The sequence below is a fragment of the Diabrotica virgifera genome, chromosome 1 (assembly GCF_917563875.1).
Source record: "Diabrotica virgifera virgifera chromosome 1, PGI_DIABVI_V3a".
In the NCBI taxonomy this organism is placed as follows: domain Eukaryota; kingdom Metazoa; phylum Arthropoda; class Insecta; order Coleoptera; family Chrysomelidae; genus Diabrotica; species Diabrotica virgifera.
The window spans coordinates 74,062,241-74,085,404 of NC_065443.1; the positions used below are offsets into that span (position 1 = coordinate 74,062,241).

The window sequence follows — 23,164 nt, forward strand, 5'->3', positions numbered from 1 at the left end:
TCATGAGAACCATAGTTTTAAATAATTTCCAATGTTTTTTCCTTTATACAAATGTTCCAAAATTGTGTGTAATTTATCCAATTATTTTCTCAAACTTTTCAGTACATAAAACAAAAAAGTCCTCCACGGCGGGGAATCGAACCCCGGTCTCCCGCGTGACAGGCGGGGATACTGACCACTATACTACCGAGGACTGTATTATCCAATAATTTCTATAATTTTTGATTAAAATAAATACGTTAAGTAGGATCTATTAGAATAGAATAGAAATATGCTTTATTGTCATGAAAAATTTAACAATTTTATAGACAAAGCTTACAAGAATCATAAATAAAAACAATAACAAATACAATTTACTAAAATTATACAAATCGTCAATATAAATAAAACATAATAAAGTCAAATAAAAATCAGTAACAATCTATTGCAAAATTAAAAAAAAAATTGCAAATTGCGTAATCTACCTTAAGAAATTTAATAAGAAATTTAATAAGTTATGCTGCTGCATATGACACTCAAATATAGATTGAGATTCTACTTATACATAACAATACTGTAATTTCTTAGTTATTGGTTAAGAAACTCTGCTATTGAATAATATGGTCTTTCAGATAAATAGGCTTTAGTCATTTTACGGAACTTGGGGAAAGATGTTGCAGATTTAAGTTGTAGAGGGAGATGGTTGTATAGTTTTTTTGCAGAATATAATATAGATTTCTTTATTAACTCACTGGACGGGATCGGTAAATAGATGTCAAAAGTAGAATTTCTGGTGGAATAGTCATGTCTAGGTCTTTCTGGAAAAACATGTAGATGTTTACGAATTAAGCAAACAGTTTCTAAAATATATAAAGAAGGTAATGTTAGAATTCTGTGATCTTTGAAGTAGCTTCTGCAATGTGTTGTTCTTCTGAGGCCAAACAGATATCTGATTGCTCTTTTTTGCAATTTAAAAATAACATCGGATTGGGCAGCTGTACTAAAACCCCAAAAAGGCAGACCATATCGAAGATGGGACTCGAACAATGAAAAGTATGTTATTTTGGAAGAGGCTAAATCTATTTCCTTAGAGACAGATCTTATTGCAAAGCAAGCTGAGGATAGTTTCTTGCTTAACACATCGATATGAAGGGACCATTTAAGGTTGCTATCTAAAGAAATACCAAGAAACTTTACACAATCAACGATACTGATCTGGCTGTTATGAAGAGGTAAGGGTTGAAGAGTTCCTTTATAGGGTAATGCTACTGTTTTATCTACGTTAAAAGAGAGTAAATTAGAATCTGACCAGGATTTTATTGTGAGTAGATCAGAAGTTATAGTAGCATGAAGAGTTGCGATATTTGAGTTGCTCCAAGTGATACTGGTATCGTCAGCAAAAAGAAAAACTTTTCCATCGATTTTTAAACTAGTGATGTCATTAATAAAGATAAGGAAAAGTAGAGGACCCAATACTGAACCTTTCGGTACCCCACAGACAACATTTTTGAATTACCCCACAATTAGAATTGCGATTGCGTTTCAATTTTTAAGCTGGCTGCTCGGAACAGTGGATTTTTTTGGTTTAGGTATTCTTTGATTGACCAGATTGACATAAATCTCAAAAGACCTGTACACGATGTGACGAAATAGAAATGTTCAGAGATAGAAGTTTTTGGAAACGGACCATACATAATATCATGACGACCACTATAAATATCATAATTATTATACACTCAATACCGAAGAGAGATCATTTGAATGCATGCCCATTCGACGTATAGTATAGTAGGTAAGACGTTTTTTATACAATGAATAATATGGTATCTATTGGGTGTCTTTCGACGTTTTGTGTCAACACTGCTCGCTTTTTATTGTTACACACTTCGCTCACCAACTGCAAGTAATCATTTTTTTATGACCTCTGTTCTTCTCACAGGGGAGCTAGTTAGAAGGTTAAAGAATATTTCTGTTTTCAAATTAGGTTTACCTACTGGCTTGCTCTATTCTACAATTGTGCTTTATCTACTAAACTATATGTGTTTCTGTTTCTTATTATTCCCTCTTCTATTTGTTAATTGATTTTGTGCTTGGTTTTTTTAATTGGCTCTGAAAATAACGGCGCCGTGGCTTAGTTGGTTAAAGCGCCTGTCTAGTAAACAGGAGATCGTGAGTTCGAATCTCGCCGGGGCCTTTCTTTTTCAAAGTTTGACATTTAAACAGACTAAGTAAAAAATACCCACCCGTCTAAAAATCGACCACTAAGCTCTCGCGTGACAGACGGGGATACTGACCAGTATACTACCGAAAATATTATTACATGTTAACATCAAACATCTGGTAGAGCATTAAATCATTGACCCTTCGTTGATATTTTTCACCACATCAAATAATATAACGCGCCCAGACTTAGTTGGATAAAGTGCCTTTCTACAAGAGAGGAAATCGTTGGTGTGAAATTGATATACTAAAGAAATTAAAGAAGCCTTGAGAGAAGTTTGGAATATCACTGACAGCTGGTGACAGGTTGGAGAATGCCGAAGTATGGCAACTTAACTCTAGAAGGAGCTAACACAATGGGACCAAATCTAACGCCAATATGTAATAATTATTCTAGAGGACGCGTTTACAGGAGAAGGGGATAATGATTACCTAATTCTTTTGCCCTGAAAAGATACCATATGGAAGTGGTTTATATCTCTGTTGGGTAGGTTTTGTAGAAGAAAAAACAGAGATGGTATTCATGCTGAATGCTTGTGGAGGAGAATTAGTCTCTAATTAATTACCTGACTTGTTTTTTTTTAATTTATGTTTTTCCTCGATTGCTTATTATTCTTCAAGCTCTTATCCTATCGTCGAGTTGATTTTAATACATTTGTTTATCCATGTCGCCGGACCACAGCTTTTGAAAAATCAATAGTCCCTTATATAAAAAGAATCTCCACGGCGAGGAATCGAACCCCGTCTCCCGCGTGACAGGCGGGATACTGACCACTATGCTACGGAGGGTTATGCGTGCACTTGGTTTTATTACATCTAGACAAAACAGATAACTTATCCATAGCATTATACACGCAGCACTGTACAAAGCAATTTTCATTTTTTTGGGTAGGCGGCAGCAGTACCCTAAACTAAAGGAATAGCGGTAGTACCTTAGCACCAGTTACCAAGGACTTACAAAATCATTTGCTCTCAATTTTTATTTTGATCTTGTTTGAACGTTGCCTGTTACTTGGATGTGATTCAATATACTGACTTAAGGTCATACAGCCTATATCACGGGACTGACAACTACAGCAGACAACCATTATACAACTAATAACGTGGGATTATGGAGAGAAACGAACGATTCAATGTTCTAACATTGGTGTGAAATAGATATACTAGAGGAATTGAAAACGCTTTGAAAGAAGTACGAAATATCACTGACAGCTGGTGACAGGTTGGAGAATGCTGAAGAATGGCAACTTACTCTAGAAGGAGCTAACACAATCGGACCAAATCCAACGCCAATTATGTATTAATTATACCAGAGGTCGCGTTTACAAGAGAATCGGATAATTATTGCCCAATTCTACAGCGCTGAAACGATACCATATGAAGGTGGTTTATATCTCTTTTGGGTAGATATTTCTAGAAGAAAAAACAGAGATGGTGTTTATGCTTGATGCTGGTGGAAGAGAGAATTAGACTCCAATTAATTACCTGACATGTTTTACCTTTTATATCCATGCTTTTTCTCGATTGTTTATTGTTCTACAAGCTTGTCTCCTATCGTCGAGTTGATTTTAATACATTTGTTTATCAATGTCGCCGGACCACAGCTTTTGAAAAATCAAAAGTCTCTTATATAAAAAGGTCCTCCACGGCGGGGAATCGAACCCCGGTCTCCCGCGTGACAGGCGGGGATACTGACCACTATACTACCGAGGACTGTATTATCCAATAATTTCTATAATTTTGGATTTTAAATTTTTTAGAATTTTAGATAATTTCTATAAGTTACGTAGGATTGCATTGCAATTTTCAAGGTGGCTGCTCGGAACAGTGATTTTTTTGCTTGTGGTATTCTTTGATTGACCAGATTGACATAAATCACAAAAGACCTGTACACGACGCGACGAAATAGAAATGTTCAGAGATAGAAGGCACTATACCATTATACACTCAATACTAAAGGCATATTATTTGGGTGCATACCCATTCGAAGTACAGTACGACGTTTTTTGGAAGAATAATATAGTATATATTAGGTGTCTTTAGACGTTTTGGGTCAACACCGCTCGATTTTTATTGTTAACTTCGCTCACCAAGCAAGTAATCATCTTTTTATGACCCCTGTTCTTCTCATAGTGGAGCTTTAAAAGCTTAAAGAATATTTCTGTTTCAAAATAGGTTTGTCTACTGGCTTGCTCTGTTCTATATTTGTGCTTTATCTACTTTATCTACTACTAAGCTATATATGTTTATGTTTCTTATTATTCTTTTATTATTATTTTTTTTCTTCTACGTATTTGTTAAGAGTGTAGGTGCAAATATTTTACGGCTATCCCTACTTCTTCTGTCTATACACGGCAAAAACACACAGTAAAATTCTCACTGGTATGGATATGTAAACATTACTTGACAATGTCATCATTAACTTTAAAGAGATGGCTTTTGAATGTTATTGGATAACTGTTACTTGTTACTTGCTTAAATTATTAATTCAGTTAATTATTATGATAATTTTTTCACTAAATATGTATTGAGTGATTGTAATAATTTATATACCTACTGTACAACAAAAACTAATACTCAATCGAGAAAAGAAGAAAAGTGATTTTTTAATAATATGTATATTGTTACTATGGAACACTTATAATTTTGAACATCATTAACAACAAAATACTTGGATCACAGAATATATCCTGGTGTATCCTCTGCTTGGATCTTCCATAAATAATAAACAATAAATAACTTTTTATTAAGTTCACGTCTTAAATAAATTATTTATCAAATACACTATCAAATATATCAAATATTTAAAATTGTCACTGTGTTGTCACCATATTCTATTCGACTCAGTGCGTTGTATGACAAACCAGTGTCCATTTTTTTTAATCCTGAAAAAACTAATAAATATTTTTAAAAAATTTAAACGCAGAATGAAAGACTAAGTTATTATTGAAGGCCGAAAGTTCCTTAGAATAAATAAAAAGTTTCTTTTGAATTAGATATTTGAAATTAAATATCACACTACATTTTCTCATAGTTTTTCACCCCTGTGACTTAAAATACTTATTAGTTTTCTCAGGATTCGAAAAAAATTAATCCCATTTAAATAGCATTGGAGCCGAAACTTTGTACCGATCCCCTTAAGTGACTTTTGTCCTTGAATTTTGATTAGTTCTGGAAATAACGGCGCCGTGGCTTAGTTGGTTAAAGCGCCTGTCTAGTAAACAGGAGATCGTGAGTTCGAATCTCGCCGGGGCCTTTCTTTTTCAAAGTTTGACGTTTAAACATACTAAGTAAAAAAAGACCCCCCCCCTCAGAAAATCGAGCTCCAGGCTCCCATGTGACAGGTATATGTATACTGACCAGTATACTACCGAGGATATTATTGTCCGAGTGTATTATATAACATGTTATTATCAAACATCTGGTAGAGCGTTAAATCATTGACCCTTCGTTGATCTTTTTCACCACATTAAATACAGGGTGTCCCGAAAGGACTGGTCATAAATTATACCACACATTCTGGGGTCAAAAATAGTTTGATGGAACCTAACTTACCTTTGTACAAATGTGCTCATAAAAAAAGTTACAGCCCTTTGAAGTTACAAAATGAAAATCAATTTTTTTCAATATATCGAAAACTACTAGAGATATTTTATTAAAAATGGACAGGTATCATTCTTATGACAGGAACATCTTATAACAAAATTTTAGTGAAATTTGTCCACCCCATAAAAATTTTATGGGGGTTTTGTTCCCTTAAACCCCCCCAAACTTTTGTGTACGGTCCAATTAATTCATTATTGTGGTACCATTAGTTAAATACAACGTTTCTAAAACTTTTTTACCTCCTAGTATTTTTATCGAGATGCGCCTTCTTTTTTAATATGTTTACATAAAGATTTTATGGGGGTTTTGTTCCTTTAAACCCCCCAAATGTTTGTGTACGTTCCAATTAAACCATTATTGCGGTACTATTAGTTAAACACAGTATTTTTAAAACTTTTTTGCCTCTTAGTCTTTTTTTGATAAGTCACCTGTTATCGAGATGTGGCTTCTTTTTCAAAATATGTATACCTAAAAATATAAATTATAAAAAATAAATTTAACTTAACCATATACAAATATGTGGTGGATTCGACAAATATTCAAAATATCTCGATAAACACTGACTTATCGAAAAAGTACTAAGAGACAAAAAAGTTTTAAAAACATTGTGTTTAACTAATGGTGCCACAATAATAATTTAATTGGAACGTACACAAAAGTTGGGGGGATTTAAGCGAACAAAACCCCCATAAAATATTTATGGTGTGCACAAATTTCACTTAAATTTCTTTTTAAGATGCTGCTGCCATAAGAATGCCACTTGTCCATTTTCATTAAAAAATCTCGAAGAGTTTTCGATATATGAAAATAAAACGATTTTCATTTTGTAACTTCAACGGGATGTAACTTTTTTTGTGTGCACTATTGTATATAGGGAAGTCAGGTTCAGTCAACCTATTTTTGACCCCAGAATCTGTGGTATAATTTATGACCAATCTTTTCGGGATACCCTGTATAACGCGCCCAGACTTAGTTGGGTAAAGTGCCTTTCCAAAAGAGAGGAAATTGTTTATTCCAATCTTGCTGTGCTCTTTCTTTTCTTAGAGTTCGATTTATTAAAGAAACTCTAGCTAAAAAAGATCCTCCACGGCGGGGAATCGAACCCCGGTCTCCCGCGTGACAGGCGGGGATACTGACCACTATACTACCGAGGATTGTAACTATTGATAATTTCATAGTCTTGGAACAAAATGAAATATCTAAGAAGAAGTTATTACAATATACCTCTAAACAATATACATTATGAGAACCATAATTTTAAATAATTTCCAACTATTCTTCCTTTATACAAATGTTTCAAAATTGTGTGTAATTTATTCCAAATTATTTTCTCAAACTTTTCAGTAAATAAAACCAAAAATATCCTCCACGGCGGGGAATCGAACCCCGGTCTCCCGCGTGACAGGCGGGGATACTGATCACTATACTACCGAGGACTGTATTATCCAACAATTTCTATAATTTTGGATTAAAATAAATAATTTCCGTAACTTCCGTGGCTGCTCGGAACTGTAGGTTTTTTTTATTGGGGCATCATTCGTTTGACTAGATTAGTGTAAGTTGCAAAATACCTATGCACGATGTAATGATCAGGGACAGAAAGAGCTACGTCGGAAAAAAAATCAATTTAAGACGGCTGATTCTTTCATATATTGTTTCCTATGCTTCCTGGAACACCGTACCGGCCATCTGGCTACTGATACAGGTTGAGTTCATTACTGCGCAGCACACTTGTACAGGTAAACATATCGAATTTAAAATTATTGTAAGACGAAAAATTTTTTTGTCATTACTTTTTAAACATTATTAGAAATAAGAACTGTAATTGCCAGACATTTCTGTTTAAAAAGTAATGACAAAAAAATTTTTCGTCCTAAAATAATTTAAATTCAATATACAGGGTGATTGATGAGTGTGATAAAGCTCAGTAGATCTGCTATAGTAATAGATAGCAATAAAAGTTAATAATAAAAATTGTGGCCAACTTTCAACTTCACATTACAAAATCAATTAGATTGTTACAGGGTGTTCGATAACATAGTGGCAGACCAAACTTTTGTTTTTTTAAATGGAACACCCTATATTTTACTTTATATTGGATATCCTCTTAACTTCCCCATCACAAAAATATAAAAGTTTGTTATGTTATACAGGGTATTTACAAAGTTATAACCAATTTTTTATGAAAATCTTAACAAGTTCAGCTCCTTATATAAATGAAAAAGCACAACAGCGATGGTTTATTGGAGCCATATTTTTTTGTTGATTGTGAAAATTTTTAAGAATTGTTGATATTGCTAATTTTCCTTATATCGAATACAGAGTGAGTCAAAACGCAAGTACATTCTTTTCTCAGAAATTTTAAATGGAACACCCTGTATTTTATATTACTATCGAAATATATCATTACCGTACTTTAATTTTTGTATAATATTCCCTATGCCTAAATTTGTCAGTTTTTGAGATATTTTAATTAGGGTGTTCTATTTGAAGTTACTGTGAAAATAATGTACTTGCGTTTTGACTCACCATGTATTCGATATAAAGAAAATTAGCAATACCAACCATTTTTATAAATTTTGACAATCAACAAAAAAATATGGCACCAATAAACCATTGCTGTTGTGCTTATTTTTATTTATACAGGGAGCTGAACTTATTACGATATTCATAGAACACTGGTTATACCTTTGTAAATACCCTGTATAACATAACAAACCTTTATATTTTTGTGATGGGGAAGTTAAGAAGATTTCAAATATAAAATAAAATATGGGGTTCCATTAAAAAAAACAAAAGTTTGGTCTGCCACTATGTTATTGAACACCCTGTAACATTCTTACTAATTTTGTAATGTGAAGCGCAAAGTTAGCTACAATTTTTGTTATTAACTTTTATTGCTATTACTATAGCGGATCTACTAAGATTTTTCACACTAATCAATCACCCAAGCAAGCAAGCAAGCATAGTGATTTAACCCAGCCTGAGAGACTTGCTCACCCCTAGAGAATGACATTCGGGTGATACAATTCATTGAGGCGAGGAGGATTAACTCCCGTAAGCAGGAATCACTCCACCCCGCCTCAATGCTCCAGACCATCCACTTACCCCCCGATAGCACTCTGATGCGCTATAGGGGCTCTCAATCAGCAAAGTGCTTATCATATGGGAGTCTTGGGTACACGGACTCCCATATGAAATCCTACCCCGATCAATGCAGGCCAGCGTGAGGCGCTCTATTCCCGCTATCTCTAGTGACTTATCTTCGATCTGTTTTGCTTGCTCGGGCGCCGAGTCCCCGCTCTGGGCTATGTCCAGTTCGGCGACTCGGCGCTCGAGGATGTGGGCCCCTCATGCCCTTTTTTGGGTTTTGTTACTAATATTTTTTTTTTTTTTTTTTTTGTGGCTTTCGCCTATTGTTAATATTTCAATCACCCTGATTTTGTGTTTACCTGTACAGGTGTGTTGCGTAGTAATGAACGCAACCTGTATCAGCAGACAGATGGCCGGTACGGTGTTCGAGGAAGCATAGGGAACAATATATGAAAGAATCAGCCGTCTTAAAATGATTTCTTGAAAACGTTGCTAGCTCTCAGACCATATGGAGACGGACCATATGGAGACGGACACACTACACTGAAAACTGAAGATAATAAAACTGAATGGATATGCATTCGAAGTACAGTACGACGTTTTTAGATGAATAATAGGGTGTCTATTGTAGTGAGGTTTTGGGTTAACAGCGGCCGCTTTTTATTATTACATAATACGCTCACCCACTGCAAATAATCATATTTCTATATGACTCCTGCTCTTCTCATAGGGGGGCTAGTTAGAAGCTTAAGGTATATTTCTGTTTCATAATAGGGTTACCTACCGGCTTGCTCTATTCTACGTTGTATCTCTATCCACTTTCGTTGTTAATTTTATAAAAAATTATAAACTCATAAGCAGGTCGACTACACCGATGAAATCTCCATACAACGAGGAGTCAGACAAGGGTGCATTTTGTCGCCATCATTGTTCAACGTTTACTCGGATAAGTTATTTAAAAAGGCACTTGAAAGACAGCCATATGGAATAAAAATCAACGGGGAACTACTTAACGTGATTAGATATGCAGACGATACAGTAATTCTGTCAGATAATATCGAAGGTCTCCAAATTCTGCTTGATCGTATTCACAAGGTAGGAGAGGAAATGGGCATTAAAATAAACTCAAACAAAACCAAATTTTTAGTGTTTAGTCGTGACTCCCATCCCGATGCAAAGCTTCAATTAAGTGGAGTCCAAGTTGAGAAAGTTCACAAAATGACATATTTGGGAAATGTGATAACGGACCAACTAGATCCAGACATAGAAATAAAACGTAGAATAGCAATGACTAAAACTACTTTTATGAAAATGAAGTCATTTCTTTGCAATAATCATCTCAGTTTAAAACTAAGACAAAGAATGGTTAAGTGCTATGTTTGGTCCGTACTTTTGTATAGTGCAGAAGTTTGGACGCTAAAAGTATCGATCATAAACAAAATTGAAGCATTGGATTCATAGACGAATGCTGAAGATACCTTGGACAGCAAGGAAAACTAATGAAGAAGTACTAAGGAGGGTCAACAAAGATAGAGAACTGCTAAAGACTGTTAAACATAAAAAAATGTCTTATCTGGGACATATACCCAGCAAACAGACTTGAGCCCAATTACATGATAATTACGTTAAATTTACGGCAAATTTCAACGAATACGTAACTCGGTGATTTATGACGGGAAAAAAACGTATTTCAGTGCCAAATCATTCACCTATATATTAGTGCTTTCTTTATACATGTTTGACATTAGAATAATATAAAATCATAATGACGAATATAGTACATATTTTTTATAATATTTGTGAATTTTGGTTACATCGCAAAGGTACGTTTATTTCACGTAATAATCACGAAACAGAAATAACTTCCTTTGGTTAAATTTTGAGAAATATTTTAGAAACAAAATTTTACAACGGTGTTGGTTAAATACGTATCGCTTGAATTTTACTCATTGTATTTTATGGAAGTCGAAAAATTAGATGTATTTCACGTAAAAGTAATGTAAATAATACCAATATTTAAACAAAAAGTTTATGATTTCGCTTTTAAGATCATTTAGCATAACTATTTCAATCCAACGTTGATTTGAAGCTATTTTTTTCTTTAAAAATATCACAGGAGCTAAAATGGTGTTTTGAGTCTTATTTTCAAATCGCGCGCGGTGATGAAGTACTACCAAGCCTGTCTCCTTCTTTAAATACCATCACGTGACTAATATAGTTGGTTCGAAAACTAAATTAATCGATTTATAGAATAATAGATACCTTTCGATAGGATTATTTTTTTATATTATTCTGGTATTGAAATAGATTTTTAGTAAGACCAATTAGTTAATAGTAGAAGAAATTTAAAAACAAAAAAATTCGTAATACTAATTTAAAGTAAGTAGAATAGTTTAACTGTAATTTAAAAATAATCGATTTTTATAATCGATGATCATTACCTTTAATATCAGCTTCTCTGGCTTCTCACATTTCTCACAACAAAAAGTGAAACGTGAAGAGCTTTATTTCCCTCGTTTTATTTTAGGCGGGTTTATTTATAATAATGTCTTTCGTATTAACGTTTGCCTCACTGCTCGAGGGTTGAAGTGCCATGATGCAATTAGAAAAAACAAGAAAGTGTCGAAGTGTCCTCCTCGAAATAAAAAGTGACCTGTGTTGTGTTTTGTGTTATCAAATTTTTTAATGTGTCTTTAGGTCGGTACCATTTTTGGTTCATTATCTTGTATAATAATTATACAGGACAAATGTTTTAAAATCTCTAAATTTTACTAAATAAATACATTGTTAATATACTTTATATGCTTAATACTTATATGATTAATACTTTATATGCTTGTTTTATTTATATCATTTTATAAGGATAATAATTACGTGATTCATAAGTTAATTAAGGTCGAATTATTTACGTGAACCGAGGACGTATCTTTCACGTGAATACTAATATATGCATTCCCTAAAAGAAAAGAAGTTAATCAACACGTATTTGGTTGCAACGTGAATTTCCCGAAAGATTTTATTGCTATTTAAGGCAAATAACACGTCTATGAAGACGAGTTATTCACGTAATTTAAAGACGTATTTTCAATGTGACATTCCAACCAAATTTTCATGTGAAATTCACGTAAGCTATTTACGTATATTGGTGACAAATGTACCCAAAATTCACGTAATTAACACGTTGGTCTGTTTGCTGGGTAGTGAGGGGAAGTCGATATAAAATATTACAACTGATCCTTAAAGGCAAAATAGAGGGCCGTAGAGGTGTAGGAAGAAAACAAGTTTCTTGGTTAAAAAACATTCGAGAATGGACTCAGATACCAAATGCAGGACACTTATTCCATATTGCAGAAGATCGAGAAGTCTTCGCGATGGTGATCGCCAACGTCGGATAATTCTGATATGGCACGTGAAGAAAAAGAAGCAGGTCAAGTGTCAATGTTTCTGGTTCTTATTATTCTATCTTATATCTATTTGTTAATTGATTTTTGTCCTTGATTTTTTTGATTGGCTCTGGAAACAACGGCGCCGTGGCTTAGTTGGTTAAAGCGCCTGTCTAGTAAACAGGAGATCGTGAGTTCGAATCTCGCCGGGGCCTTTCTTTTATGTTTCTTCTTCTTCTTAAGGTTAAGTCTTCTTTCGAAAGTTGGTGATTATCATAGACGAGCAATTAAACCACTCCCTGAGATTGCGTACCCGTCGTATTCGTCGCCTTCAAACGCTACACTTTCGTAAAATCTTTCCCTGCATGATATTATGCAGAAGATTTTATTAGTCAGTTCTGTTTCTTTAATAAGTCTTCTCAAGACTTCTTCATTCGTGATTCTGTTTACGTTAGATATTCTCATAACACTTATCTAAAGTCACATCTCGAAAGCTTCCACTTTTCTAATCATCAATTTAGCCAGAGTGGCTATATTCTGCATAGGAGGATACTAAATATGTAACACTCTTAACATTTATCCGGGCAAGGTGGGTCCGGCGTTAATTCTGTTAATCTGGCAGTCAGGTAATGTTTTTGTGGATTATGTAAAAGACTTTTATGATTCCGGAAATCCAATAATAAAGTCTAAACGTGCAACAAACAATTTAAACATCTCTTTGATATGAACATCAAAGAGATGCTTACAATAGGTGTTATATCTATTCTAAATGAATTGTAAAAACTGATAATGATTGTTGGAATGTAATCGTATTTTTAGGTAGGTGCCTATACATATTTTGAAATAAATAATGCATCTGATATCAGTCGTTTGATACCGATGTTAGTGTCGACAACTACTAAGCCAGTAAAATTATATTGAATTACAGTGAAAGTAGATAGTGCGAATAAAATTTCCCGAAAACCATTATCAGCTGCAGAACTGCAAGATATTGCTAATAATTTATGGGATTCCGATGATGAAGAATCTCCTGAAGTAGTTGGAACTGAAAGTGACTCTGAAATTGAAGATCAGTGTACAAATAAAGAAGCCGAAAAAGTCCTGGGGATAGAGAACTGGACATATTGCGACTCTACAGAGATATATGCCTTTATTGGACTCCTACTAACTGCAGGGCACCTGAGTGTCAACAATCATAATGTAGATATACTTTGGAGTAAGTTTTATGGCCCTACTATATTTTCTCTTTGTACTCTTTTCTCAGAAGGGTTTTCACACAATAATGAAAGGTAACAACACCGTAATCTTTTTCCAGGGTATGCGTAAATACCAATCCCTCTTTTCAAATAAAATGGCCTATTAGATTTATAAAAGATTTTATTTATTTATTAATTAAGTCTTCTTTGGCTCCAAATCTTTATTACTTGTAAATAAATATTTTTTCTACAAAAGTTTTTTTGCATTTCATTATTTTGTGCAAATCCTTCAGGTAGATCGCACCCTCGAGGTAGACCGCATAGGTACTATAGTAGCACCATTTTTTAATCTAGAGAATTTAAATTTAACTTTAATAAAAAATCAAAAATGAATATTAGACATAATATATGGGTAAATATGAATAGTACATTAAAGAACAGTGGTGGGCCCAACGGACCCGAGTTGCCCGGTTACGTAAGTAAAATGTGTTGCCCGGATAATGGTTAAAAAAAAGGTTGAAACTAGTTATAGTGCTTTTGGCGATCTATGAACTAAATAAATTAAGACAGCTCTTGTTTCTCTTCACAACGAAATTATTATTTATTATTGTTTTATTATTATTTCGTGCAAAACCTATGTTAACATAAAATTTTCACCTATTTTGGTTTATTTTTATAAATATTTATTTACTAATAATAAAATTGTTTTCTATTACTTCCATTTAGAGCGCTTGTGAGTATATTGTCAAAATAATGATTTTATAGATAATATTAAATATTGCCACTGTTGCCAAAGTTTCGCAGAACTTTCGAAGCAGGGAATGATACAATCTCCCGAAGTTATATTGATGACGCGCTACCTGTAGGCTCTTAAATAATATCCTCCACGGCGGGGAATCGAACCCCGGTCTCCCGCGTGACAGGCGGGGATACTGACCACTATACTACCGAGGACTACCTCTACAAGGTTCCTCGACGCTGCCGCTAATATGAATTACTAATATAAACAAAAACACGTGAACCATACATTTTTTACAAATTTTTTCTATTCTTTATATCAATTATGATGTCACTACCCACGGTTCTTAGACATTACTACGGTTGCCTAAATCGACTAACCAATGAACATTAAGGGTGAGATTACGTCACGAGAGTTTATTGTAATTTGAATCGTAATATGATTTTTTTCGAATCCTGAGAAAACCAAGTATTTTAGAAAAATTTAAACGCAGGATGCAAGATTACATTATTACCGAGGGCGGAAGGCCCCTTAGAATAAACAATCAGATTCTATTGAATGAAATATTTGAAATTAAATATCACACTCCTCTTTTATTTTCAGCCCTGTAACTTATTAAAATAAACATTATAGAAGTTTTCAGGGACTTTCAGCCCTCGGTAATAATGTAGTCTTTCATTCTGAGTTTAAATTTTTCAAAAATATTTATTAGTTTTCTCAGGATTCGAAAAAAATGAATACAATTAAAATACATTGAGAATTTTGACATGCGTCAAAATTTTGCATTAACTCAATGTAAAATTCTGAACTGTTGAATTCCAGCTTCCCTAATAATTATTGTACATCCAAAGACATTAGAAACTATTTATAGAGGATTGAAATCTGTATTGGAAATAACTGTTAAAATTGGTCTACGTAATTAAACATATTCTAAAATTTTGTAAAAATGTAATACATTTTAGTTTTCAGCCCAAACTTAGGCCACACACAATGCAATAATGTTCACATTTTTGAACTGTCAATATTTTTATTTTATCATCTATTGTTTAAAAACAATACAGTTGATAAGATACCCTCAGTTGCGGAGAAAGGATTAATAATAAAGATTTTTTTATTCAGTCAATGGTGTGAGCACTGTCAGTTAAATAAGTCAATGGTGTGAGCACTGTCAGTTAAATAATAACGTGTGGCCTTACCTTTACACGCATACCTATTGTGGCAAATGTATCATATTTTTCAAAAATTTTTTTGATTTTAATACAGATTTTAATTCTCTACAAGTATTCTCTCATGACTTTTGATGTAAAATAATTAGGGAAGCAGGAATTCAACAATTCAGAATTTTACATTGAGTTTCCTATGGCCCTTTTTACGATTCACCACCCGGTATACGATAAAATGTGTACTATTTGTCTAATTATTTCATAATAACACAAATAATACACATATATACACAATAACACACATTCAATGATCGAAAATCATTTAAAAATATGGGAATGTAAACTCTTGTGACGTAAAATCAAAAATATAAGTCTCCCCACCACCGTCGGACAAGACAACCGTAATAAAGTCTAATAACCGTGGTCACTACCTGTATCATAATCAACTTCATTATGATACAGATTTTCATTAAGATACAGATTTTTAACCAATAGAATCGCGATATGGCATTCGCGATAAAGGTGGCACACGCGCAATGACCAATGGCGAGTCAAATAGGTACATACGCTTTGACAGTTCTAAATATGTGAACAAACTGTCAAACTGACAAACTACTTAATTTGTTTGCGTTACAAAATTAATAAATTCGAATATATTTTTTGTTGTGAATAATCATAGAAAAAATGGTGTATGGGTCATTCCATTTCAAATCACTCAATTTTGGAGCAAAAAAAATTTTGGACCTCCGATTTGTCTGAAAATTGGCGGACGAAAATTAGCTTCTGCGGGACGTAAAAATAAGATATTTAAGGTCAAAAAATCTTCTTCTTCTTTTTTTCTCAAAATGTTATTTTATGCGATTTTACAGTGATTTGGTGTTTATTTATACAAATCTGCATTTTCTATCGTAAAGTATCGGTGGAAAACATAATATCTTAATAGAAAGGACTCAAAAATGTCATTATATGGCATTATAAAAAGTTACTTTGATTCAAAACAAGCTTTTAATCAAATTTTATAGTGTAGAAAACGTTTTCCATTCCCAAAATACATCATAATCGATTTGGCTGAAAATTTGCCCACAGATAGACAAAACATAGGACTTTAAGTGGTGAGAAGGATTTGAATTATATTACAATACCAAAAACATTACATGCAATATTATAGTCAAAAATATAGGCGTCTACTGTAAGTACAATTAACTCGAAAATTTCACACCTGTAATTTTGAACCAATCAAAATACGTTATTTTGACAGATCACCATGACAACGGAGGTATTTTATCGGAAATTTTTTGCTCGTGGGGTACCCAACAGCGAATTATAGTGGAAATTTTTTGACGTTTACAATAACAGAACATTTTTGACAGACTGGTTTTTATTTGTTTACATAATTTAGTTTTGATTCATTTTCTATCACTTGTAGTTACTCAAAACTTATGTAAAATTGAAGAATATACTATTTTCTATCTTGAAATGGTATTCCCATGCAACTACAATGAGTAGAAATTACGAATTTGAAAGCCTAAATAATTGCTGACAAAGCTATGGCGCGCTATTAATCTGTTCGTGCAGCTTTGGATTTTCAAATGCAAATTTGGTGTGGAATTTTCTTACCGAATACCACGCGAAGTCAAATTAATATCCGGAAATTTTTTTTTGATCATGAATATTTTTAGAAAATTTTCAAAATATTCATGATCTCAAAAAAATTTCCGGAAATAATTTGACCTCTAGTGGTATTACTAGTGAAAATATCGACCTCACGACAAAAATTGTTAAAAAGAAATTGTAATAATTGTAAGTACGATTTATTTGAAACAATTTTAGTTCCTACAATTTTTATCTAAAAGTTAAAAATGGCGGAGATATTGAGAAAAACAGGTTCTCCTTTAAAATCAAGATGACGGCTAACGTAACGGAGGAATTCATTCGTGATTTTAAATTTAGGCTACTATTGACTCCCCTAAAGATCAGAAAAATAAAATTTTGGGCAGCTCGGCATTCAAGGTCAAATGCTATCCCGACTGCACTAATATACAGGGTGTTTCATTAATAATTGTCCATATAGTAACTGGAGAAACCTTAACACAAAATACGAAGATTTAACCTATAACACTTAAATAAAATGTGGTTCCTTACTGAGTTACAGGGTGTTTTATCTAAAAATTTAAAAACTATTTTTGCTCAGCATTTTAAAGCTATTCGACGTATCCTTTTCATACTTGGCACAAAGTGCGACTACTAGACACCCTACTAAATTATGATAAACAAACGTTTCTAGCTACTACCAGAGGCGTACGACAGGGGATGGTGGATGGTTGACCCTTCATAAATTCTACGCCACTGGAGGAACTATTATTTTAGTACCATTTTTAGATTCTCCAATACGTTGTACTTAAATAATAAACTCTTCATTGGTAACGATAAAGTCATTAGTTTTCGAGGTATTTGAAGTTTTATATGAAACGGCACAGTTATTTTGATTAATTTATAATATTATGATTCATATGATTAAAATTTAACAATTATTTGTACCCATTACTTTAAAACTATTTGGCGTATCCTTATCATACTTCGCAGAAAGTGTAGGTACTGTACACCCTACTAAATTAAGATAAACTAACGTTTCTAGCTACTACCAGAGGCGTACGACAGGGGATAGTGGCTGGTTGACCCTTCCCAAATTCTAAGCCACTGACTAAATTGCAATTTAATGTAATTTTTTGATTTTGCAATACTTTTTATGTAAATATTATACACTTCTATCGTAACGATAAAATGATTAGTTTTCGAGATATTTGAAATTAAAAATTAAGCGACACAATACATTCATCAAAATAACCATGTCGTTTCATTTTTAACTTCAAAGATCTCGAAAACTAATGACTTTATCGTTACGAATGAAGAGTATATTATTTTCATAGAAAGTATTGGAAAATCCAAAAATTGAACTAAAATAGCAATTTCGCCAGTGGCGTAGAATTTGGAAAGGGTCAACCATTCACTTTCCTCCGTCGTAGGCCTCTGGTAATATCCAGAAACCTTTGTTTAACATAATTTAGTAGTTTTTACAGTACCTATACTACCTGCCAAGTATGAAAAGGATACGTCGAATAGTTGTAAAAAGCTGAACAAAAATAATTTTTAAATTTTTAGATAAAACACCCTGTAACTCAGTAAGGAACCACATTTTATTTAAGTGTTTTAGGTTAAATCTTCGTATTTTCTGCTAAGGTTTCTCCAGTTATTATATGGACAATTATTAATGAAACACGATGTATACTTTTGAGTCTGATATTACTGCATGTAACTTTTTTGTATTGTATTTGGTATTGTAATATAATTCAGATCCTTCTAACCACTTAAAGTCCTATTTTTTGGCTATCTGTGGGCAAATTTTCAGCCAAATTGATGATGATGTATTTTGGGAATGGAGGAAAATGTAAAAAACGGTATTTTAACTACACTATAAAGTTTGATCAAAAACTTGTTTTGATTCAAAATAACTTGTTATATATGTTTTTCATTAATACTTTACGACAGAAAATGCAAATTTGTTTAAATAAACACAAAATCACTGTAAAATCGCATAAAATAACATTTTTAGAAAAAAAGAAGAAGATTTTTTGACCTTAAATATCTTATTTTTACGTCCCGCAGAAGCTATATACCAATTTTCAGACAAATCGGAGATCCAAAATTTTTTGCCTGAGTGATTTGACATGGAATGTACCGTATACAACTTGCATTTAATTATCATTATGAAGCTCGTACTCTATACGAAACTCGCCGCTAAGCGGCTCGTTTCGTATCCCTCATACTCGCTTCATAATGACAATCATTAAATGCTCGTTGCATAATATACTATTAATTATAGCCTAATAAGGATTAATTAGTTTTAAGGATTCATGAATGTTTGAATTTTTATGACTGATTGATTGTGACAAACACCTATGTAAGCAATGTATATGCACGTTTCATAAGCTATACTTTTCATCCCTTTTTTAACGGCGCCGTGGCTTAGTTGGTTAAAGCGCCTGTCTAGTAAACAGGAGATCGTGAGTTCGAATCTCGCCGGGGCCTTTCTTTTTCAAGATTTGACATTTAAGCAGACTTTAAGTAGTAAAAAGTATTCTCCACGGCGGGGAATCGAACCCCGGTCTCCCGCGTGACAGGCGGGGATACTTACCACTCTACCACCGAGGATGTTACTGAATTATTACAGTGTGGGTGGTATCAAAAATTGAAATTAAATTTTGTCATTTGACCTACTTGCTGACCACCGTTCTCACTCAAATTAAAGTTGTGCTCAATTCGAGACCTCTTTGTTTCCTCTCAAATAATCCCTTTTATTTAACTTAAGTAGTAGTTTAGTAGTTTAGTATCTTACTCCTGGACACTTTTTGATTGGACAATCTCTATTTAAGACCTCAAATATGGCTTTGACGATGCTTAATATTATATTCTCAATACCAGCTATGTACTTGTGTTCAAAAACTGTTAAGTGTTTCCTCCCGTTTTCGTGACGGGAGTAGGCGCAAAATTTCAGCTTCAATGCTTTTTAAATGCATTAATATTTTTCGAATTTTGAGAAAACTATATTTATGTAACTGTATTTTTGAAAAAATTAAACGCAGAATGAAATATTATGTTATTATCGGGGGCCGAAAGTCCCTGAAAACTTCTTATAATGTTTATTTTAATAAGTTAGAGTGCAAAAAAAGAGAAAATTTAGTGTGATTTTTAATTTCAAATATCTCATTTAAAAGAAACTTTGTTTATTCTAAGGGACTTTCGGCCCTCGGTAATAATGTAATTTTCATTTTGCGTCTAAATTTTTCAAAAATATTTATTAGTTTTCTTAGGATTCTAAAAAATTGAATTAATTTAAAAAGGATTGTAGCCGAAAATTTGCGCCAGCCCCCGTAACTCCCAATAAAATTTTTAAAAAATCATACAGAAGTAAAAACTTCGTTTGTACAATGGTATAAAAAAGTTTATTAAAAACTATTAAAAGTCATCCAAAGGAATTTGCAAATTTTTAAAGTATCAACATATTGGTACATGATTTCGTTAGATGCAAGGCCAGGAAATCATTGATAATTACAACAGTCCTCGGTAGTATAGTGGTAAGTATCCCCGCCTGTCACGCGGGAGACCGGGGTTCGATTCCCCGCCGGGGAGGATTTTTTTTTGTTTTTGTACCGAACAGTTTGAGAAAAGAATTTTTAATAAATATTCATACATATTCATACATGTAATAACTTATTCTTAGATATTTCATTTTGTTCCAAGACTATGAAATTATCAATAGTTACAATCCTTGGTAGTATAGTGGTCAGTATCCCCGCCTGTCACGCGGGAGACCGGGGTTCGATTCCCCGCCGTGGAGGACTTTTTTTGTTTTAAGTACCCACTGAAAAGTTTGAGAAAATAATTTGGAATAAATTACACACAATTTTGGAACATTTGTATGAAGTAAGAAAAATTGGAAATTATTTAAAATTATGGTTCTCATAATGTTTAATAGTTAGAGGTATGTATATTGTAATAACTTATTCTTAGATATTTCGTTTTGTTCCAAGCCTATGAAATTATCAATAGTTACAATCCTCGGTAGTATAGTGGTCAGTATCCCCGCCTGTCACGCGGGAGACCGGGGTTCGATTCCCCGCCGTGGAGGACTTTTTTTTTGTTTTAAGTACTGAAAGGTTTGAGAAAATAATTTGGAATAAATTACACACAATTTTGGAACATTTGTGTAAAGGAAGAAAAATTTGAAATTATTTAAAATTATGGTTCTCATGATGTATAAATTGTTTAGAGGTATATTGTAATAACTTATTCTTAGATATTTCATTTTTTTTCCAAGACTATCAAACTATCAATAGTTACAATCCTCGGTAGTATAGTGGTCAGTATCCCCGCCTGTCACGCGGGAGACCGGGGTTCGATTCCCCGCCGTGGAGGACCTTTTTTGTTTTAAGTACTGAAAGGTTTGAGAAAATAATTTGGAATAAATTACACACAATTTTGGAACATTTGTGTAAAGGAAGAAAAATTTGAAATTATTTAAAATTATGGTTCTCATGATGTATAAATTGTTTAGAGGTATATTGTAATAACTTATTCTTAGATATTTCATTTTTTTTCCAAGACTATGAAACTATCAATAGTTACAATCCTCGGTAGTATAGTGGTCAGTATCCCCGCCTGTCACGCGGGAGACCGGGGTTCGATTCCCCGCCGTGGAGGACCTTTTTTTGTTTTAAGTATTGAAAGGTTTGAGAAAATAATTTGGAATAAATTACACCCAATTTTGGAACATTTGTGTAAAGGAAGAAAAATTTGAAATTAATTAAAATTATGGTTCTCATGATGTATAAATTGTTTAGAGGTATATTGTAATAACTTATTCTTAGATATTTCATTTTTTTTCCAAGACTATCAAACTATCAATAGTTACAATCCTCGGTAGTATAGTGGTCAGTATCCCCGCCTGTCACGCGGGAGACCGGGGTTCGATTCCCCGCCGTGGAGGACCTTTTTTTGTTTTAAGTACTGAAAGGTTTGAGAAAATAATTTGGAATAAATTACACCCAATTTTGGAACATTTGTGTAAAGGAAGAAAAATTTGAAATTAATTAAAATTATGGTTCTCATGATGTATAAATTGTTTAGAGGTATATTGTAATAACTTATTCTTAGATATTTCATTTTTTTTCCAAGACTATGAAACTATCAATAGTTACAATCCTCGGTAGTATAGTGGTCAGTATCCCCGCCTGTCACGCGGGAGACCGGGGTTCGATTCCCCGCCGTGGAGGACCTTTTTTGTTTTAAGTACTGAAAGGTTTGAGAAAATAATTTGGAATAAATTACACACAATTTTGGAACATTTGTGTAAAGGAAGAAAAATTTGAAATTAATTAAAATTATGGTTCTCATGATGTATAAATTGTTTAGAGGTATATTGTAATAACTTATTCTTAGATATTTCATTTTTTTTTTCAAGACTAACTATCATTGTAACTATCAATAGTTACAATCCTCGGTAGTATAGTGGTCAGTATCCCCGCCTGTCACGCGGGAGACCGGGGTTCGATTCCCCGCCGTGGAGGACCTTTTTTTGTTTTAAGTACTGAAAGGTTTGAGAAAATAATTTGGAATAAATTACACACAATTTTGGAACATTTGTGTAAAGGAAGAAAAATTTGAAATTAATTAAAATTATGGTTCTCATGATGTATAAATTGTTTAGAGGTATATTGTAATAACTTATTCTTAGATATTTCATTTTTTTTCCAAGACTATGAAACTATCAATAGTTACAATCCTCGGTAGTATAGTGGTCAGTATCCCCGCCTGTCACGCGGGAGACCGGGGTTCGATTCCCCGCCGTGGAGGATCTTTTTTGTTTTATATACTCAAAAATTTGAGAAAATAATTTGGATTAAATTACACACAATTTTGGAACATTTGTATAAAGTAAGAATCATTGGAGATTATTTAAAATTATGGTTCTCATGATGTTTAATTTTTAGAGGTATGTACTCATATACAGTAAAACCTCGATATAACGGACCTCTATTTAACGGACTTCGGATATAACGGACCAAAAATTCGGTCAAATGTAAAAAAATTAAAAACTTCCTGTTAAGAGCAAACAGTAGCGATCAGCAGGTAGCAAAAACGCGTTCCAAGATTGCGGCTGTAATTTTGAATATTTTCTCGAGATATTTGGCACAGGTATTCGTAATTTAATAAAGAAAGGCGGTACAG

General features: G+C 33.2%; 17 non-coding genes across 17 annotated transcripts; 13 read left to right on the top strand and 4 right to left on the bottom strand.

The window, feature by feature from the left end:
• Window positions 1-121: 121 nt before the first annotated feature.
• Trnad-guc (transfer RNA aspartic acid (anticodon GUC)) lies at window positions 122-193 on the bottom strand. The gene has a single exon. It is a non-coding gene; the product is annotated as a tRNA-Asp (tRNA).
• A 1,906-nt stretch (window positions 194-2,099) lies between these two features.
• Window positions 2,100-2,173, top strand: Trnat-agu (transfer RNA threonine (anticodon AGU)). The gene has a single exon. It is a non-coding gene; the product is annotated as a tRNA-Thr (tRNA).
• Window positions 2,174-3,840: 1,667 nt separating this feature from the next.
• Trnad-guc (transfer RNA aspartic acid (anticodon GUC)) lies at window positions 3,841-3,912 on the bottom strand. Its single transcript has one exon. It is a non-coding gene; the product is annotated as a tRNA-Asp (tRNA).
• Window positions 3,913-5,381: 1,469 nt separating this feature from the next.
• Window positions 5,382-5,455, top strand: Trnat-agu (transfer RNA threonine (anticodon AGU)). Its single transcript has one exon. It is a non-coding gene; the product is annotated as a tRNA-Thr (tRNA).
• Window positions 5,456-6,887: 1,432 nt separating this feature from the next.
• Trnad-guc (transfer RNA aspartic acid (anticodon GUC)) lies at window positions 6,888-6,959 on the bottom strand. Its single transcript has one exon. It is a non-coding gene; the product is annotated as a tRNA-Asp (tRNA).
• Window positions 6,960-12,422: 5,463 nt separating this feature from the next.
• Window positions 12,423-12,496, top strand: Trnat-agu (transfer RNA threonine (anticodon AGU)). Its single transcript has one exon. It is a non-coding gene; the product is annotated as a tRNA-Thr (tRNA).
• Window positions 12,497-14,359: 1,863 nt separating this feature from the next.
• On the bottom strand, window positions 14,360-14,431 carry Trnad-guc (transfer RNA aspartic acid (anticodon GUC)). Its single transcript has one exon. It is a non-coding gene; the product is annotated as a tRNA-Asp (tRNA).
• Window positions 14,432-19,391: 4,960 nt separating this feature from the next.
• Window positions 19,392-19,465, top strand: Trnat-agu (transfer RNA threonine (anticodon AGU)). The gene has a single exon. It is a non-coding gene; the product is annotated as a tRNA-Thr (tRNA).
• A 1,029-nt stretch (window positions 19,466-20,494) lies between these two features.
• Trnad-guc (transfer RNA aspartic acid (anticodon GUC)) lies at window positions 20,495-20,566 on the top strand. The gene has a single exon. It is a non-coding gene; the product is annotated as a tRNA-Asp (tRNA).
• A 136-nt stretch (window positions 20,567-20,702) lies between these two features.
• On the top strand, window positions 20,703-20,774 carry Trnad-guc (transfer RNA aspartic acid (anticodon GUC)). Its single transcript has one exon. It is a non-coding gene; the product is annotated as a tRNA-Asp (tRNA).
• A 218-nt stretch (window positions 20,775-20,992) lies between these two features.
• Trnad-guc (transfer RNA aspartic acid (anticodon GUC)) lies at window positions 20,993-21,064 on the top strand. The gene has a single exon. It is a non-coding gene; the product is annotated as a tRNA-Asp (tRNA).
• Window positions 21,065-21,279: 215 nt separating this feature from the next.
• On the top strand, window positions 21,280-21,351 carry Trnad-guc (transfer RNA aspartic acid (anticodon GUC)). Its single transcript has one exon. It is a non-coding gene; the product is annotated as a tRNA-Asp (tRNA).
• A 213-nt stretch (window positions 21,352-21,564) lies between these two features.
• Window positions 21,565-21,636, top strand: Trnad-guc (transfer RNA aspartic acid (anticodon GUC)). The gene has a single exon. It is a non-coding gene; the product is annotated as a tRNA-Asp (tRNA).
• Window positions 21,637-21,850: 214 nt separating this feature from the next.
• On the top strand, window positions 21,851-21,922 carry Trnad-guc (transfer RNA aspartic acid (anticodon GUC)). The gene has a single exon. It is a non-coding gene; the product is annotated as a tRNA-Asp (tRNA).
• Window positions 21,923-22,136: 214 nt separating this feature from the next.
• On the top strand, window positions 22,137-22,208 carry Trnad-guc (transfer RNA aspartic acid (anticodon GUC)). The gene has a single exon. It is a non-coding gene; the product is annotated as a tRNA-Asp (tRNA).
• A 222-nt stretch (window positions 22,209-22,430) lies between these two features.
• Trnad-guc (transfer RNA aspartic acid (anticodon GUC)) lies at window positions 22,431-22,502 on the top strand. Its single transcript has one exon. It is a non-coding gene; the product is annotated as a tRNA-Asp (tRNA).
• Window positions 22,503-22,716: 214 nt separating this feature from the next.
• On the top strand, window positions 22,717-22,788 carry Trnad-guc (transfer RNA aspartic acid (anticodon GUC)). The gene has a single exon. It is a non-coding gene; the product is annotated as a tRNA-Asp (tRNA).
• The last annotated feature ends 376 nt before the right edge of the window (window positions 22,789-23,164 follow it).